General features: G+C 41.1%; 1 long non-coding RNA gene across 3 annotated transcripts; it reads right to left on the bottom strand.

Moving 5' to 3' along the window:
• Nucleotides 1-587: 587 nt before the first annotated feature.
• On the bottom strand, nucleotides 588-18,040 carry LOC122164965. 3 transcript variants are annotated; one of them, XR_006170352.1, is made up of 4 exons: nucleotides 17,960-18,040; nucleotides 15,270-15,418; nucleotides 4,003-4,140; nucleotides 588-899 (listed from the first exon to the last, which is right to left on the bottom strand). It is a non-coding gene; the product is annotated as an uncharacterized LOC122164965 (long non-coding RNA). The 3 variants fall into 3 exon arrangements; XR_006170354.1 differs by having other exon boundaries at nucleotides 15,288-15,418; XR_006170353.1 differs by lacking the exon at nucleotides 588-899 and adding an exon at nucleotides 3,516-3,848.
• Nucleotides 18,041-19,629: the final 1,589 nt, after the last annotated feature.

Genomic DNA, 19,629 nt, shown 5'->3' with positions numbered 1-19,629 from the left:
GTGATCAAAGTGCAGGATCTGGCACCTGGACTTGTTGAACCTCACACAACTGGCCTCAGCCCATCAATCCAGCCTGTTCAGATCCCTCCATGTAGCCTTTGCTACTGGCAAAGGGGTTGATGTACTTTTGTCATACTCTTTAAAAATAACTGCTGGTTTTAGGTCTAAGGTGTGAGGTGAGTGAGGGAAACAAACAGTAAGGAAAGGGAGATGGGAGTTAATTGGAAGAGAAGCTTAGGAGGTGGGACTCCTAGGAATTGACTGTTCTCTGGCCAGTTGTTCCTACATGCAAATGTTAAACCCTAAAGAAGAGCCCCGCAACCCTCCAATGCCAGACAGCAAGCAGTCAGACCACTCAGTCTGGATCCACCGACCCTGATCTGGATCAACGTCTGCAGCCCCCACCAACAGGTCAACATGCCACATGCCCACTGCACCGATGGGCATCCCAGCCCTCCTGTTGTCTGTCGCAGCCTGGTGGGACCCAATCTCCTGCCACGTGCTGCCTAGAGCTCTTCCTCTCTGCAGCAACATCAAAGGGAAATCAAAGGTGTCTGTTGCAGTCTGATCATGGTGGCTGGCTGTCGCCTGAGCATTGTGCCATGAGAATGGCTTCAAGGGAGTAATTTGTAGATCCATGCAGCTGACTGATCGCTTCAAGTGGCGATCATGAAAACTGAATGCCACTGACATTAACAAGTCCCTCGGTGGAGATGTAATTTTAGCAAAGCAGAAGTGCACAAAGAGAAAGTCATTACTGTTAAAGTTTACGCTTTCGTGACATCTTTTGCAGTTGAATCTGTGTGCACTGTCCTTGGTCACAACTGGATAACCTTCAGCAAGTCGTTTCATGGAGCTGTGCTCTGCTTCCCACTTGCAGAAGGTCCAGACTGGCCAACCTGCAAACAGAGTTGGCAATCCTCAGTCTCACTGTAATGCACTGCTGAGTATAGGTGAACAGCTCTGGAACCGTCAGGAGTTTAGGATGAGGAAGGGTGGGCAGCCAGAGAGAGTCCAAGGAAGGAAAGGTGTAATAAGTAAGTGTAATTTTGCAGTGGAAGGACCCAAGACAAAACATGCACTGCATCAGATGCCTGTATGTGTACTGCTGCTTTTTGCATGTAGCCTCTGCTGACTGTACTGGTGTTTCTGGCGCTGTGCTCCTCACTGCCAGAGCTGGTGCTTTCCCAGTTGAAATAACAGCCTACCAGCAGCAGGCCACGGATCCCAAACTGCAGTCCATTTCAAACAAAACTTCCAGGAAGAGGTCTCCTCTTCCAGATGCTGCTCATCTTCAGATAACCAGCCCAGAGCTGAAAGGCTTTTGCAAACCACTATGCTGACTCAGCCAGACCTCTAATATCAGCTGGATACCCAGGTCCTCAAAGGCTGTTTGAATCCTCCCGTGAAGAAAACTGATACATCTGACGCTTCACATCAGTTACCAGTACCAGATAATGCTAAAGTAACCACAGGTAGTGGCTTTTCTGTGCTGCATCATCACCATGCAGGATGCACTGCCCTTGTGGCAGGAAAGAATAAAACTCTGGATCATCGTTGTTTTGTTGTAGGGTGCTTTTTTGCCATAATGGCAAGAGGAAATGATCTCAGGAAGAAAGTAAAAGAAAGACAAAAGGCAAGGAAGATAAGCTACTTGAAAATGGGCTTCTGAAAGATTACACAGAAAAATTCCACTTTGGGAAGCTACAATTCTTGTATATGGAAGAATATTAAAAGGGTATTCTTGTGACAACTACAGTTTCTTTCTTTTAGTTCAGCTCGATAATTTGTATTGACATGACACGCGTTGCCTAAACTTAAAAGACAAAATCGTTGAGCATCTGTCTTAGGTCAAAATAATATATCACTTATCAGCTCTGAACTGGGCTTTACACAGTGGCAACCACTTAATCAGTCCAGTCGTGCATTACTAATGAACTCATTACAGCAGTATCTGAGTGCACCACTATCCAGTCCCAAGTTTTACACTATATCCATTTAGTATTAACATCATATGCTGCTTGCTTCTCCATGCTTTTAATATTTGTATATGGTACCTCAAGATGCTGTCAAAGCATCCATTAATTCACCACCGAGAAGCAACAAAGCATTACTGCCCTTGGATTATAGATCAGAAAACAGTAGCAGAGAGATTATATGATTTGCCCAAGGCTATAAAACCAGACACTTTCAGATGAGGTTCATTTCCAAAAGTCTGCACTGGAACTGCTAATCCTTACTTGTCTGTCTATATTCAAATGCCTGTTTTACCAAGAATTAAATACAAAAAGGACTGACACTATGTCTGCATCAAATCACACCTTCCATGTTTTCTATATGCTTCTGCTTCATTTGACAAGGTTTATTCTTTGTTCTCTTTTTAACCTGAGCAAGTCTCTGGAAGCCTCAAAGTAAAGGTAAAATGAGTCACCTTTACCACAGAAAAATGACAGCTGAACAGACAGGAAAAGACATGAGCACTTTGCAAGCCAAACTGAATCCAGGGGCAACCCAGTGGTTTACACCGGGACCCCAAATCACATAGCGTTTTCCTGATGTGAAAGCGGGATTCCCTCACTGCCTTAACTGCAGCAAGGTCTCCTCCTTCCTTCCAGCACCATCTCTTTCTTCCTTATTCAGCTCCAGCCAACTGATTGTAATCTTTGGGCTTATCTCTTGTAAGTCTTGTGACATCTGTGTCATGGCACTGATTGCATCAGCCGAACATGCAAGCTGGTTGCCATCAACAGATTGATGGTATCAAAGCCCTGGGCTCCTCCTGACCTTTCCTACAGCTCTTCTGCACATGATGGAAAGGAAAAGAGACAGCACCAGCCCCTGTAGGATTTTACATGGGAGTGGTCTCAGAGAAGAGACACAGCTGCACACTGCTTTTCTCCAGCAGACGTCTGTCAGAGGGGAAAGCCTGAAGGCAGCTTTCCACTCCTGCTGCCTCCTTAGCATCTGGTAGCGGGGCTGCAGATGAAGCATATCCACACACTTCAGCTAACAAGTTATACAAAAGATCCTTAGCATGCCAAAAAGGAAAAAAAAAAAAAAAGAGGGACGGAAAGGTGCAGCTGTTATATAGAGGATTGTTTCTTAGACTGAACATTCCAGTTTCATACTTTTGCATAAATCCTTTTGGATGCTATTTTGTTAATGGTGAAAATGCACTGTGAGTCTCTAGGGACTGCTGCCTGTAATTCTGCTGTAACATATCTGTGCTTTTCACCTGATTTGCTCTCTACAGTGAATGGGAATGGCATGAAGGCAGATCAGGACAAGGTTTGGCTTGTAGGCTTTGTGAACAGCATCCTCAGTGCTCTGCAAGGATTCTGTATGCAGCCATGTCACTCAGTGTTTTCATTTTCTGCATCCTACCCCTTTACGTCTCTGAGGTCTTGAAGGACTGTGCACTTTTGTATAGACCTCACACAGCACAAAGAAGAAATACACACATGCTGTGTGCTTTCATGGGAATTTTACTTTTGTACTATATTGTTGTTGTTTCCTTCAGTCTAGAATCAAAGTATTTTTGGGCCATAGGTAGACAGATGCTCTTTATATATGAGGAAAAAAAACAGTAGGTACTGCAGGAGTCAGTTAAAAGTAGAGTACAGATATTTTCCAAACTTTTCTTCCTGGGAATTTTCCATTACATTTTTTATTGCTTGCTTTAGGTGTGCCCCTTTACATTTAAGAGGTCCTACCATTAAGAACACTGTCATTTCTTTCACTGAATCTCCAAAGCTGGATATAATGTGTTCCTGAGTACCATAAAAGTCTTCTGCAGCATGGGCACCTTGCTGGTTGGTAGTAGATAATTTATGTCTCTCAGTTACCTGCTGAGAGAGTAGTTTAAACAAGATTAAAACAACCATTGGAGTCTAGCTGTTATGCAGTGGCTACAGCACTCCAGCATGTTTCCAAACTGCTGCCATCAAGACAGCTTTCTAGGGATTTGCAGAAGCTTTGTATAACACTCACAGTCTGTTTTACCTTGAATGCATCATCAGGAAAGGGTTGAACAGCGAGCTTGTGAGGAGAGTGGAGATTTGAATCTGAATTCAGCGTGTAGGTAAACCACAGCTTTCACGCCTGAGGATTTGCATTTCACAAGGTCTAGCACATCTCTGCCTGTAAAACAGAAATAGGTGCCTTAGTGGAGTTCAGGTAACACCCCTTAGATTGTGATGGTGCCTGTGTACCCTAATAACAAGCCCCAGCTAGTTATTTTCAGACACTACTGGTCTCTGCTGAGCTGGCAAAATATTTGTCTTTACTGCAGGACTTCACATACCCAGACTAGCTCTGTTGCTCTGCTCAGGGGTAGCCTCCCACCAAGGGTAGCAATGAGGAAGGAGATGGGGCTTCTTGTATGAGTGGAGCTATTATGCCTCTAGTCTGTGTTCACAAAATATCATACATACGAAGGACTAACTATGAAGGTAGGACTGTAAAGATACGACCAAAATATTTTTTGGTTTAAAGCAGTGTTTGCATTACTTGCCTCAGTCTTCAGTAGATCTGCATCCATCTATGGTAGCTGAGCATCTGTCTCTATATTGAATCCAAAAATGCATTAGCATTCAGCCGTCAGCATACATGCAGACAATGTTCTACTAAAGTATTTTTCATACATCTATCCTGTGAGAATATATTCAATATATGCAATACATACATATTCAGTACTTTTCTCTCTGTGTATGTAGATAGATAATTTTATATCTACTTTTTTACACACATGCACACATATACGTGGCATATATTAAATTAAGCAGATCCTTTGTCACAATCCATATGATTATATATAAATATAGCCATTATCCAGAAAGTATCAGTTTTCTTTCCTTCATTTTTTCAGCTTTTCTGGTATTTGTGTGCTTAAAGTACTGCCTGTGTAGGCTTAATTAAACGTATGACTGCAGTCACTACTTACTGTGTGCAGTAATGCTGACTTTAATGAGAGGATATTTCTTCCTGAAAGACCTTGTCTTTGCAAGGACCTCTTCTCACACTTGTATGAAAAGAGACGTGTTCTGATGAAGTTAGAATAAAAAAAACATAACGATCAAATCCTTTGGCTTTCTGCAGATGGGCAGTCAGGGTAGCAATTTAGCAATTCAGTGAGGAATTTACTGGGTCCTTAGGATTTTTTCTCTCTAAACCTCTTTCCTTCCTGCTTATTTCAGTCAGTAACCTATCTTTTAGTAGAGATACACTGCTGAGAATGCTCCATGCAAAAAAAGATTGTAGAAGATGCAGGGAAGCGAGTGGGAATAAGGCCTTGATCCTGAAGTCTTTGAAGGTAATGGATTGACTTCAGCAGGCTTTGGCTCAAGCCCTAGCTGTCAGAAAGAAAAGTCAGTAAAGGAAGCTGGAAAAATAGTTCAGAAACAACATGGAAACAAAGGAGGCAGAAGTAATAAATACTGAATACAGAAGGAAGAAATCATGAAAAGGAGGAGTGCCAATGAAAGAGAGGCAGAGAAGAGCAGTAGTGGACACCACTGAAATGTCAATAGGTGAGAGTGAGAAGAAGGAACAATAAGCAGCCCACGAAAAAGGAAGCTGGTGTGCTCCTGTGTTTTCAGCTGGTCATCCACATAGCACAGCTCTGACACCGCCAGTGACTAGGTGTCAGAGAACTACACAGTCTTGTCTCCCCACTGCAGGAAGGATGAGATCATTTAGGGTGGTTTTTTTTTTTTTTTTTTTTACCACCTCAACGCTGTCTGGCAACCATTAATAGGCCTGTGAAAGTATTATTTTTCTCATTTTCTCCTCTTGAAATGTGCATGAGCCTGGTGACAGGAGGTTACTTGGCTCCTGTTTGTGAGGTAGGGAGATTTACAGACAGCTTCTGCTGTGAGCCCCCGTGGTAGGGTCTGTGCTGAGAATGATCATTCCTCCTATAAAGGATCATAGTAAGGTTTAGTCGTTCTTCCAGCTCTTCCTTTAAGAGTCCTTTGATTCGTTAAGATTATTACCAACAACTCTGTTTGCTTCTCGACACCACAATCCAATAATGGAATTCTTGCAGCACTGTAACAACTGAGCAGCAACTCTGCCAACCCGGTAAATTCCATCCTACGCTTTTATTGTCAAGGGCATCCACATACCTGCTTCTTCAAAAAGCTGCACCAGTTGGACTTTGCTGAAGCTAAATTATTCTCCTCCTGGGCTTCAGCCAGAGACACTGGACTGTAGCAGGGCACCAGGACAGACAGACAACCGTCTAGAGAGGGATGGAGATCTGCAGGTGACATCTCTCCACCCATCACATCTCTGTGCCTTAGAAGACAATCTTTTTTTTCACTTCTTCAGAATATCCTCTTATTCTCTTCTCTCCTGGGCCATCTTTCCCTGTAATATCCATTTCCCAACTACATTTCTTTGCTGTCCTCTTACATAATTTTTCCACTTCACCCTTTTAAAGAAAGATTTAGATTAAAAAGGGCCTTTTGCTGCTGTCACCTTGTTTACTGTCCACATGTATAACACTCACTGCTCCATCTTGAGTGTTGCTGCTCAGCCCATAAAGTCTCAGAGCTAAAGACTGTCTTTTCCTCTGTTTCTCATGGGACTACTTAATAGGTCAGTTGTTAGGCACGTGCAGTAGACATCATAAATAATAATGATTCTGAGTTCCTTCAGCAATGATTTTCTCATTGGTCTTGGTTTTGATTCCTGTGTACTCTGGCTCCAAGAGATACATATACATAAAAATAGACACAAATGGCTTTAGAAGCCGAGAGTTTTCCAGCAGTCTGCAGAGTTATCGTGTGGTGAGTGGACCCAGTAAACACATCAAGTACTGACAGATATCTGATACAGCCTATCAGATTATTTCAGGTATGTTTCTCTTTATTGAATTAAATTTTTTGGCAGAAAAATTCTATTCTGGGCATCTGGGTCAAGTTTGATTATTTTAGAAAACTTCTGCCAGAATTATTCAGTCATCTCTAAGTATTAGGCTTATTTGATGGGGTACCTTAGAAATTCCTGGCCACCTTTTGTCTGAAAGGCTCTAATTTCCTCCTCTCTTGAAGGAGGTATCTGACATTCATGGCAGAGTCATTCCCAGTCCCTGCAAAGACTTAATCAATTTTCACGAAGTAAATGCAGATTAAAAAAGCAAGTGCTTGGATTCGCAGGGCTGCAGTCTGCACAGCTCCAACAGCTCAACCTTGCAGCTGCGCGAATCAGCAGAGCTGCTTCTCCATCCTACGCCACAAGTATCGTTTGCTGATGGAAGACTGGGAGCTCATGAGCTGAGAAATGCCCCAGGATCAGATGAGAACTGGAGGGAGACTGAGAGAGACCAAGGTTGAGCAAGTAAATGCCACCAGGAACCTAATTTAAAAACGTAAGAAACCACATGCACACAAACTCTGGGAAATGTTAGAATAAGGATACCTGAAAAACTATTTTGTCCTTCTTGAACATTGTTTGTGAGATAGAGTTTTTAATTACGTAATTGCATATTTTTTTCCCCCATAGACTCTCTAACTTGCTTGTTGCAGTTGTCAGGAGACGTATAACTAGAAGGAAAAAAGATGATCTTATCATCAGTGCAATATCAGGCAAACTGCTTAATTTTTTTTCTGCAAATTAATTGTAAATTTTGTTATTTTAGTTTCTGGGTACTCACCTTAGCATCTGGTCAGCTTTGCAGCAATGCTGAGCACTCATAAGAGAAACTGAATTCAGTAGGATCAATGCAGAGCATACCTGAACTATGTACTGCTGTCTGCTCTGAAATAGGTCTTAGGCATTTAAATAGTACATTCACAGTTGGGGACTGAACCTTACATTGCCTTGTTTCTCTTCCCTATTTATGAAGTGAAAGGGAATGCTCTTTTGTCCTGCTGTATATTGAGAAGAAAAAGCTTATCAACAGGCATGAAGCACTCAGGCTCTGTCAGGGTAACTTATATGCAAAAGACCTCATGATGAATATAGCTCCCATCAAAGCAAAGTCTGAGTAGCATACAGTAAGGAGGCAAGGGTGTATGCAAGAAGGAAGATAAATCAAAATACGAAGAATTGCACAGGTATTGAGCACCATCTATCCTGTGTGCTAAAGAAGAAGGGAACTGTGGAAAAAAACCTGTGTTCAGATACTAACAGATGCCTACATTAAGAAAGCAGACTTGAAGGAAATGAACAGCGACAAAATAAGAAGGTGCTCAAAAGCGTTCTGTAGAAATGTGTTAAGGACCTGTGAAATTGACATAATTATACTTTTCCTTGCTAGTGAAATGCCCTGAGAACTGCTTGTGAAATCTGCTACAAGACTTAATGAATTATTATTTTCACAGGAGCAGTAAGATCTTATGGAGTGGCTCTAGGATAGCTCAAAGGATGGATCTGAAGATGACTGCAGTCAGTGGGAAGTTTGTTAATTTCAGGGGGAGCTGGAGCAAAATCCATGAGCTATCAAATCCAGTTTCATTTTATGAAGTAATTTTGTGTCATGAACTGTAGACCCTAGAGACAAAACTACGGATTTGAGGTTATTAGGGTGACATAAGCCAGGATCTGGACTAGGTTTATTTTTTAAACAAGTTGCTTCTTGGCAGCAACCCAGAAAATAAAAACAATATGCGTAGAAAAATAAGAGGAAGGATTGCATGGAAATAAAACAGCAGTTGAAACTAGATCTGTACAGACAGGGGAGTCAGTACAATATAAGACAGGGACTGAACTGAGGCTCTAATAAAGGCATTGGTCCAGCTGAACTAGTAAAAAGCAATAGAATGAGGTTTAGTGGAGACTGACAGGGTCACCTCAAGCTCATTTCCCTGCATGCACCCTAGAAGGAACACTGGTAGAAATGGCCATTTTTTTTCCTTCTGTCAGTTGCACAGCAGAAAATCTGAGCATCCACTGAGGGCTCTATCCATGACAAGCAGAAAATGGTTGCATTAAAAGCACAAGCCAATACAGTGAATGTGACCAAAGAAATACAGGCTGACAGTAAAAATACAGCAGGTTTGAAGCGTGCCATAGCGCTTTAAGTTTATGAAAGCAGTACATCTGGGCAGCTAGCATGGAAAGCAATGACCTGTTATTGCACGTGTCTGAGGTGCTACTGTGGACAGGCAAAAAATACAAGATTCTAAGCATCCTTTAGAAATAGAGCGTTACCACTGCAATGATAGAAATAGAACCAGATTCCCTGCTTTTAGCCAAATTCCCAGATCCTGATCTGAGCTTTCAGCAAGACTCGTGGGTCCCAGCGTTGCCAAGAAGCCACAAGGTTCTGCCTCTCATTGGTATGAGATCTCCCACTTGTAAGTTTTTATCTCTCTTTACTCAGTTTTCATGAGCCCCTTGCCTCTCTAAGAAAGATAGCAACGTGTCTAGTACTACACCACCCAGAGGTAGTTGGGCTGTAGCTACTCTGTGTAGGTGAGGATTTCGGAGACCCAGAAGAGGAACACAGATATTTTCCTGAATCGCTTACCCTTAAAGCCTGCTCTGAGGGGAACGTGAGAAACACTGGATTTAGTTAATTTGACTCAATGAAGAGTTACCAAACACTTACGTTCTCCTAGTAAACTTCCCAAGATGAGAGCTATGAGATCTTGTATTCTGTTGAGTCTCTTTGCAAGAATCCTCTCATTACAGAGCATCTGGCACTGCAGCATTCTGATCTGATCAACTGCATATTGCCAGTGCATTGCAGCTCCCTTACAGCAATATGGATTTGCCATTCCCTCTTGATTCAGTCTTGAGATGGTCAAAAAGACAGAAGTGGAAACATTCAACTATGTGCAATCCATGAATTCTTCCTTACCTCAAATCTCTTGGGTTTGTGCTTTTCTCTTGTCACATAAATATCTGGCTGGTTGTGTGCTCATAAATGTCAAATATTTAAGAGGGAATGGATTTATTTTAATATTGTCTGTTTAGAGCAAGAATTTAAGGGCAAGGACCTTTTCCTTACTGGTATATAGACAATTTCTTCTGTTTCAATAAGAAACAGGGATATATTCAGATTACATATATCAAAACACTTGGCCATCTGTGCCACGAAAGGGACATTATGACTTATGTAAAGGAAAAGTACGACTCCCAGATCTGCTGGAATTAAAACCCTGTGACCATAGTTAAAATTTGTTGCTTGTATGTTGTTTTAATACTTAAGCACTGCAGTATATGTTTAAGTGTGAGTAAGACTGCAAAATTAGATTGAACAAAATAAGTTAAATTTTCTGTAATGTTGATTTATGAGCCTCAGTCAAAGCTTGTTATGGGGAAAAAACACAGGAGACTTCTGACACGGCTTTGCTATTTTAATTGTATTTATACACTGTAATAAAACGCCCTTTAAAATTTTCTTGGTTTTATGGTCTTTCTCTTATCATAATAGCTACACATGAATTTACTGGACAATTTTACTACAGTATCTATTTGTTTTGTAATGGAATTTTGACAGATGTATTTGTGAACATAAATATCAGATTTGTGCATCCCTATTACTAATAGCACAAAGTGTTCAAACTGAGACTATCTAAAATCCCATTTGACCTTTCCCTTTGGATGAGTCGCTGAGTTCTTGTGCTTTTCCAAGCACGTGAGGAAAACAACTTCCTTCTTTGGAGTTATTTTGTTTTGTGTAGTAAGCAATGCGGAGGAAGTAAATGTTCTTTGTTTACAAATAACAGAGTCCCATCCAAGTGTTAACAACTGTTATTATTAATTATTTACATTGTGATGGCTCTGCAGAGACATCATCCAGAGAGTAGCTCTATGCAAGCACAGATGAAAAAGATTATTGTTGCTATTCCTTATGGCATGTACACTGTTGCCCAAGGTAACAGTGATTTGTTTATAAAAGGCAGCAAAAAGGCCTGGATTAATCCAAACAAAAAGCCTAATTGTACTACTAAAACCATTTGTGATAAGAAAGAAGGAAACAAAACTAGAACAGAATGTGCTAGATTAACCTCCCATCTGTTTACTGTTAAAATAATAGAGGGATCAGCTATTCCACACTTCAGAAGGGCCATTAAACAAAAAGGCTGAAGAGGAATCAAGACAGTCATGAAAGGCAATATGCTAAGGGGAGTGAAGCTTTTTTTTTTTTTTTTTTTTTTTTATGGCTGCTTCCTACAACATCTCCCCTGTGCTAAAATACACCAATGCCCTACCAGCGTTTTCACTCTCCTGAGCACAAAAGAGCAGACCAGAATGGAGAAGACGACCCAGTTAACTCATTACTCATTACTTTCGCCAGCTTTGTCTATAACCTGGGCAAGCGCTGAGCTCTCCTTGCTGCTCTTCCTTCCGGATCTTTTTCTTTCCTATCTGTTTCTTTTCTATCTTTTTAACTTTTCTTTTGTAAATGTTTCTCTCAGCTGGCCAAGATCACAGTTCCTGTTGCTATGACTTTAAATAAATGGAACTCAATGCACTCAAAATCCCAAACCCTATTTAACCTTTTAGTACTGATCATGGACACACTTTTGATTCATTTATCTCATCAAATTTAATATAATGCAAATGGGGAGCTTACCGGCTAGAAGCATTATATTAATCTAACATTATAAAAAAAAGATATTTAATTTTGGACCCAGAGCTACTTGAAAGCATTTCAATTGTTATTAAAAAAAAATCAGCATCAGTAAGTGTTAGATCCCCCCTAAGATCTCAGTTTCAGAGACTGATGCAGGAAGCCTGTGGCATATCAGGATACCAAAGTCTGTAAAACTACAGGCCAGCATACTAATTACTGGATCACTTTCTTTTCTCCTACCCTACTGCTGCTTCCAGAAACTCTGATTCATTATTGCTGCTTCATTTTCAGTAGTATGCCAGCTTCCTGGGCAGCCAACACAAGATACGGGGTTCCTCTGAATTCTCCAGAAGCAACAGCCCCCCCACAGAACCCTTCTCTCTTGCAGTGCTTATTTAAAGCACAGATCTGTGTGTCAGGAGAGCAGCCAGGCATGGTTTTTCTCTTTGCTCTCTAAATGATGCTTAACCTACTGTTCCAGAATCTAGAGAAGATTGTTTGTTCCTCCGGACTTTTTCTGAGAAAAAAAATTGTTTCCTTTCTCTCTAAGAGGTTCTTTTCCATTAAGCTTTAGGAGAAGCAATCTCTGCTAGAATGCATGATCGTGGTCATAAATGCATCTCACCACTGCAACTCACAGATGAGAATTATAGGGAGCAGCCCTTGTCATTTAATCTGATCCACAGGGGACTAAGAGAAGCAGGCAGCATCAGCGCCTGCTCCATTTGTCAAAAGCAAATCTGACAAATAAAAGAAAAAATAAATAGTAGGGATCTATTGTGTGCAATGGAGAACTGAGCTTTTGACAGAACCGTTTTAATTAAAAATGTTTCTGCTTGATGGTGCTTGTTTCCTGCAGAAAATTGAAGCTGGAACAGTAATCATAACCTTAGCTATTGCAATGCTGTAACAATGCTGAGGTCTTCCAAACCATGCTGCCATTAGTTTACACTCCTCTTCCTCTGGGTCTACTGGGGCCGAGTTACTGCCCTGACACACCAATGCCCTGTACAAACTAAGAGAAAGAGAAGTGCATGTTGATCTATTTACTCATGATGGGGAATCCAACCCATAATGTAGAATACTGCTTTGCAACATCTGCAACATTTCCCAGGAAGCAGCGCAGCTATGTTTGGGAGTCAAAATATTTTCTTTTTTCCACTGCTATTTCAGGCTATTCTACCTCCCAAAGTCGCTTCAACTGCCAATCTTCCAAATAGTTCTAATCAAGAATCTTCAGGGAGAGAATGAAGTGACAGAAGGGGGACCTATTAAGGACAGAAAGGAAACCTAGACTTCCAATGTTTGCACACCATCATCTTCTAATGAGTTTATTTTCTATGATGTGAGGCACTTAGGCAGATTCTTAAAAAAAAAAAGGGTGTTAATAATGATCAATCTACATTTATTCTGCACATAACTGCAGAGGTTATGATGCTTGGCATAATTGCGGTGCACTGAATGTTTCTCTCCTATGGCTGCAGAGGATGCAATAGGCTGTTACTTCTAGGTAAGGGAGCTCTTCCTTCAGTTTAGAGGTCAGGAATTTGTGCTTCTGCTGCTGAGATTTTCAGTCTTGATTGTGACTGGCAGCTGTAGACAGCTACATTCAATTATTATACAATCAACACTGGTTTGTCACATTCTCCTTTTCAAGTGAATCCAGTGTACCTGACAACAATACTATATCAGACAAACCAAAGATGTTCTTGGAAAGGAAGGAGTTTTCCCAAACACTTTTCATTCAAGGAAGGATTTAAGACACACTGTATGTGGCCGTATTTCTTTGTTTCATTTCTCTTTCCCCAAAACATCACAAAGAAATAGAAAAGACTCAAGGTTAGACCTGGCGTCATTCCCACACCAGTCTCTCCCTTAGTCAATGATTAATTATTTATCTGTTCTCCTGAGAAAGAAAATCGACGCGCAAACAAAACCAGGATGTATTATGTGTATTTACTAGCAAGGGAAACACAGCAAAGATAAAGGAAAGTATTGTAAATTTGAAATATTTGCAGATAAGATACTAAGGAGAAAGTGAAATTTCATGAATGTATTCAAGTACATTGGCCCAAATCCATGCCAGCTATTAATCCACAGCTCACGGAAGTGTTTGTTTCACTGTTACTTGTAAAACAGAACAAAACCCAACTCCAGAGTAGTTACAGTGAGCAGACAGCCTCCACACAGAGCACCATGTACTGGATTAGACTGAGAAAAACACACTGAGCCAAATAGCTGCCACCAGAGAGAAAGGATGAGTTTGTAGCTACAACTTTAGTGCACAACTGAGGAGGGACCGACTGTGAAAATCATCTCCTCTCCCTGCTTCTGTTCCATAAGGAAAATAAGTCTTTTTTTCCCCCATCATGGTCACCTTCAAGGAAGACACATTGTGCCATCATTCACAAATGTAAAGATTCAGGGTTTGTTCAGTGATGTGCCTGTGAGGCTGTCCAGATTTGGCACAATTATCAACAGTTTTCAAAGATACTTTAAGTGGTGTTTCCAGGAAAAAAACTGAGTCTATCAGGAGTTTAACCTGAGATTTAAAGCAGAGAAACAAGTATACACACCGAATTATGGCACTACACTCTTAAGCTACCATTAGTGAGAATACTAATCTTAATAGATTGCTGAGTTGATAATATATGACAATTCCTATACTCTGCTGAGACCAGCCATGAAAAACAGCAGTGCATGAAAGGTCACATGGTTTCAGTTTTACAAGAGCTACAGCAATGGAGCTGCTGAGTAGTGAGAGCGTATCTGACCTGAGCATCTTTCAATCAGTGAGGTTCCATCTTTCAGAAAAGAGGAGCAGCTGACATAAGTGTTATTACTTCCACAAATTAAGGTTTCTTGCTCTTTCGGCTGCCACATACCCTTTCACTCTTTCTCTCCTGCCCTCTTTTTTAATCTTGCTTGCATAGGAAAAAGGAATCCTCCATCACCTCAGCATTCACTTGTACATGTGAAACAAGCCCAGTGCTAGACCTTTCTGACAACATGAAAAATCACCTCAGAATGTGCAAGAGCACAGCAAACAACCAGCAGGGAATGGAATCCCATGACAACTCATGTATGAGTTTAGGCAAAATCCATACAAGCATTACAGTATGTGAACATGGTAAAAGAGATGTCAGTTGTACCAGTTGGCCTGATGCCTTCCCAGCCTAAACAGCAAAAAGTGGTTCCTCAGAGTACTTGTGACCTCAAGGAGTTCCTGGGGAGCCTTGAGCAGAAGGCTGCCTTAGTTGTGTCATGCTTTCCCTCTAAGCACACATTTGTGTGAAAGATAGTAAAGATAAAACCTGGTAACACCTTTCTAACTAGCACAATGCCCAAACACTTAGGAGATATTGGCATCTCTGTACCTACCACTGAAATGCAGCCATTTCAGGGCTCTAAAGCAGCAACTGCTGATCAGACCATTACCAAACAGTCCGAATTTTGCTTGTGAATACTACTATCTCCCGCTGAAATCACACAGCATGTGTAACCAGTAATGTGTGGACTCAGTGATTTTTCAAACACCTTCCTGCCACAATCTGCGCCTCAGACCTTTCCTAGATTCTCTCTGCCCTTACAGCATCCCAAGCCTTTTCTCACTATTTTTCCAACATGCATCATGGCTGACAAAATTTACTGAGCAAAATTAGATCGGCACTAGAAAACAATGGGAAACCAAGCTTCCTTCATCTGCTTTGCTGCTCCCCATCATTGAGCTTTCTCTCACCAGAATGTTGGGACTCACACTCATTACTGTGCACACTCTCTCACACACAGACATGTAACTTTCTCTTCAGGTCACTCTGCATGTTGGTGCTTTGCATTTCTTTGTTGCCCTTTTGTTTGCTCACAGCTGGCTTCACAGCAGAGACATGCCTGAGACAAAGACATCAAAGAAGGATGCTTATTTTACAGTCTAGCTGGTTTTAAACAACCAAGCAAACAAATAAAAAATGCATTTGGAAATTTTAAATGAATCTCATCCTGAACTCCTAGCTGCAGCAAGACATCACAGCTCCAAGGCTGACAGGTGTTTGGACACAGTGGCAGCAGGGGCTTTGGTGGGTTATGGCTCAAGAATTGCTGTGTTTGCAGGCAGCAGAATTGGTGACCTGGGAAGCAAGCTGCCCATTGCTTGACTGATCTTGGCTGGCTTCTTCTCATATTAAGAAGATTTATTGCCAGATTACGGGTGAAAATCTGGATTAAAGTGAACCTGAATTTTTGTAAAATGAGGACCTTCTGCTGCACTTCATAGGTAACTGTCAAAGGATGCGATTATTCAGCCCAGCTTTCAAGCACTCCCAAAAACAGAGACCTGAATGCAAATTCTATCATTGTTATTCAGGCTCTTCATCTGAGCACCTTAGAATAACTTTAAGTGGCTATAATGCAAGATGTGCAGTGAGGTAGAGGATGTGTTTCAGCACAGACCACTGTAGCTTTATGAACTCTCCGTGTCATCATTTGTATCAGTGCGGCACCAATCACCAAAGCTTGTTTTGAATCCTACAGTGAGAAATTATTGGTATTTAGGCTGCAAAGTCTTTTCCTTCGCTACATCACGTGCAAATGACAGTTTGAAGTGAGTAATACTGCTTTAGCTCAGCATTTCAAATGTTTGCTACCTGATGCAGTGTTTTTTGGAGGCAAACAGTGAGAACTTGAGTCAGAGCTTATAACTGCATCAAACAGGTAAACCTACAAACAGTAAAGGATAAAGTTCCTGAGGGAGGTGCAGTGGAAGGATGCAGGAATGTTGGAAAAATGGTCAAGAAGGCAATCAGAGGGCTAGAGCATCTCTTCTATGAAGGCATGTTGAGGGAATTGGGCTTCTTTCTCTTGAAGATAAGAAGGGACGCCTCACTGTGGCTTTTCAGTACTTGAGAGGAGCTTACAGACTGGAGGGGGGTACTGACTTGTTGTGTGGTCTGCTAGTGACAGGGCAAGGGAGAATGGCCTTAAACTAAAAGGGGAAGGTTATGTTAGAAGTGAGGAAGAAATTCTTCACTCAGAGCGGTGAGGTACTGGCATAGGCTGCCCAGAGAGGCTGTGGGTGCCCCATCCCTGGAGGCATTCAAGGACAGGCTGGATGGGGCCTTGGGCAGCTTGATCTGGTGCCTGACTTAGTGGTCATCAACTCTGCTTATGAAAGAGGTGTTGGAACTAAATAATCTTTAAAGCCCCCTCCACCCTCATCCACTCCATGATTCTATGAAAGGCATTTATATCTTAGTCTGGCTGCTCGTATATTGGTTTCAATCAGATTGTTCAGTGGTTGTTGCATTTCAAACCAAGCCTCTTAAAGGACCAAATACATTTATTCATGAGAATGAATGCTTTTAGCCCACATTGACACTAGAGAAACTAGTGGCTAACTTCTCTATTTAATCAGGCTCAGGCAGACAGACATTTAATATTGGAGTTCTCATTTTTTTACTCCCTGTGAAAAAATCAAAACTGTCTGTGGGTGATATATAGTGATATTCAAGTAAAAGTGCCCCAAGTCATCAGTACATTTAAGCACATGCTTAAATTTAAGCAAGTGCTTGAATACCACTGCTGTGCCTTAAACTGAAATGGGACTTGGTTCAAGGATGAATTGATATTTATGTTCCTTGAACACCTCAGATAGGCTTGCTCATGATTTTTTTGCTTTGCTGGATCAGGGTTTGTAACTCCACAAGTTGATTTCTATACTAGTCTAGTATTTCAAGTCCATATACAAAAATAAACCTAATCTTTTTTCCAATATTCCACCTCTCTGATCTCACAACATCCAGAACACAAATCACTGATCTTTTCAGTGATCTGACTTACAAATGGTGTTTTAGAAGGCACCAGCAGCAAATCACACCTTCAGTTGGAATACCTACATTACTGCATCTCTGTTGCATGCGACTAGCTTGGAAAATGAAGTTAAACTTGTACAAGAAAAGTAATTTAATACATGATTTAGAAATTTAACCACCTTTCTACAAATTAATTCACATGCCTACAGACCTTTACTTGTATAAGCAACTCAATATGATCTGACAAGGAAGGAATTATTAGTGAGATTTGGCCTGCCAACTGTAGAAATGATTGTACTGTAGGTCAGTGATAATATTTACATGAAATGTGGCACTTCCATTCAGTTTTTCTGACTTTTTTTCTCCTGTAACATCACTGAATTTTTTTTTAATCTTTGAGGACAGATAAAAGAGAATCAAACTTCTCTCACATCAATCTAAGTATAATATATAGTCAAAGAATTGATTACACTTGTCCTGGTTACCTAATAAAAGAAATCACAGCTGAGATCTAGATAGATCACCATATAATCAACAAACATTAAGATGTTATAATTACAAAATAAGCAAAAGAGTTAGGCAAAACAGATTACAATAACAAAAAGAGAAGAGATAGAAAGCTTACCCATATCCCAGCCTCTCTTACAACACCCCAGCAGAGAGGATCTCCAGAAGAGATCATCCCCTCCTGGTAGCCAGCTTTTAAATAGGTCTAGGAGGGGTGGAGCCTGGCTCCACTGGCTTCCAGCAGCACAGGTGAATTGCCTTCACCTGTGCTCCTCTGGCTGACTCATGGCTTGCCTCAGGTGATCAATCAGAGGTTCAGGCCGTGACTCAGCAGTTCCCATACAGTCACTATTCTAAAAAAACAATTCTGTTGATCTCTAACAGAGTTTCAAACAACTTCATGACTGATAGATGATGTTGCAATGCTTAGTATTCTATAGAACTGGATCTTATGTTGTAGATTCACAAAAAAAAAAAAAAAAAAAAAGGATTGGAAAGAATATCTAGAGGTAATTCTAGACCAAGCTCCCTTTCAAAGCAGGGCTAGGTGTAAAATCAGATTGGGCTGCTAAGGACCTTGCTGAGTTTTAATGATGAACAATCCTGAAATCAGTGATGTGTTAGTCCCACCAATATGAACTACTTCTGTATTTCCGAACAGTATTTCCCTCGTTGCAGCTTGTTGTTGCTTCTTGTCCTTTTGCTGTACATATCTGTAAAAATTAGGCTTTATCTTCCTGTAGGATTAGTGTAATTATACACCCTGTTGGCCTTCTCTTCTCCAGGCTAACCAAACCCAGTGGCCCCAGCTTCATAGTGTACAGCAGGTGGTGCAGTCTTCTAATTGGCTTATCTGGAGACTTTCCAGTTTGTAGTAGCTCTTGATCTACAGGCCCTGGGGTCCAATGGAGACACTTGCTCAGCCTCATCCTGAAGTGCTACATGGGCTGCTTCTGACTTTATTGCATGCTTTTTTGCATTTGCCTTTGTTGAACTTGACATGGTTCTGTCTAACCCACTCCTCCAGTTGATTGGTGTCATTCTGAATGGAAACCTTGCCATCCATTGTACCATTCCTCCGGTCTGGGGGTCACTTGATGCGGGTGCATTGAGCCTTAGCATCCACAGCCATATGGTGTAACAGTAGGATAACATATTGACTTAGTCAGCAAGAGATACATTTCTGCTTTTCTGGCAGTGATAAAATTCCTAATGGTTGTTGACCAGAATTCATGGAATACGTCTGGCTGCTAGACTAGGCTGAATATACAACACAAGTTGCAGTACAAGTTATGGTAGTTAGAAAAATAAGTAGTAGCAGTGCTGATTATACATATTTATATTTAAAGGCATTTCTGATGGATAACTTTGAATTGGAAAGAAATGTAAGATGGAAAGTCAGTAGTATATAAATAGCTATGCAGACAAAGTGGTTGCAATTATCTGAGAAGAGGGATTATATTGGCATACTGGTAAAGTTCAATACCTTACCCTGCCTGTTCCAGCCACCCTGATCTGCACTGTGTCTTCAGAATTCACTGTGCAGCTCCAGTCTGCTTTGCTGTCATGCCTTACGTTTGAGATGCCACTATGTGTTGTGATGGTCATACTGAAGGAAGAACGTGATGTTTTGCAGAAGAAGTGGTAGGGTTTCTACCTGCTCAAAATGCAAAGCAGAAAGCTTCTCAGTGCACTAGCCCACTCTGCTGCAATCATTTTTCTTTATTGACATCCCTGGCTGTGCCTGTGAAGGGAAGCAGATAATCTCAGCTAGGAAGAAGTGCAGAG

The sequence above is a fragment of the Centrocercus urophasianus genome, unplaced genomic scaffold (assembly GCF_019232065.1).
Source record: "Centrocercus urophasianus isolate 14NV4802_14NV808 unplaced genomic scaffold, USGS_Curo_1.0 seq_28, whole genome shotgun sequence".
Taxonomy (NCBI): Eukaryota; Metazoa; Chordata; class Aves; order Galliformes; family Phasianidae; genus Centrocercus; species Centrocercus urophasianus.
The sequence above is the reverse complement of the archived record's forward strand: the minus strand, read 5'-3'. Positions and strand labels throughout refer to the sequence as shown.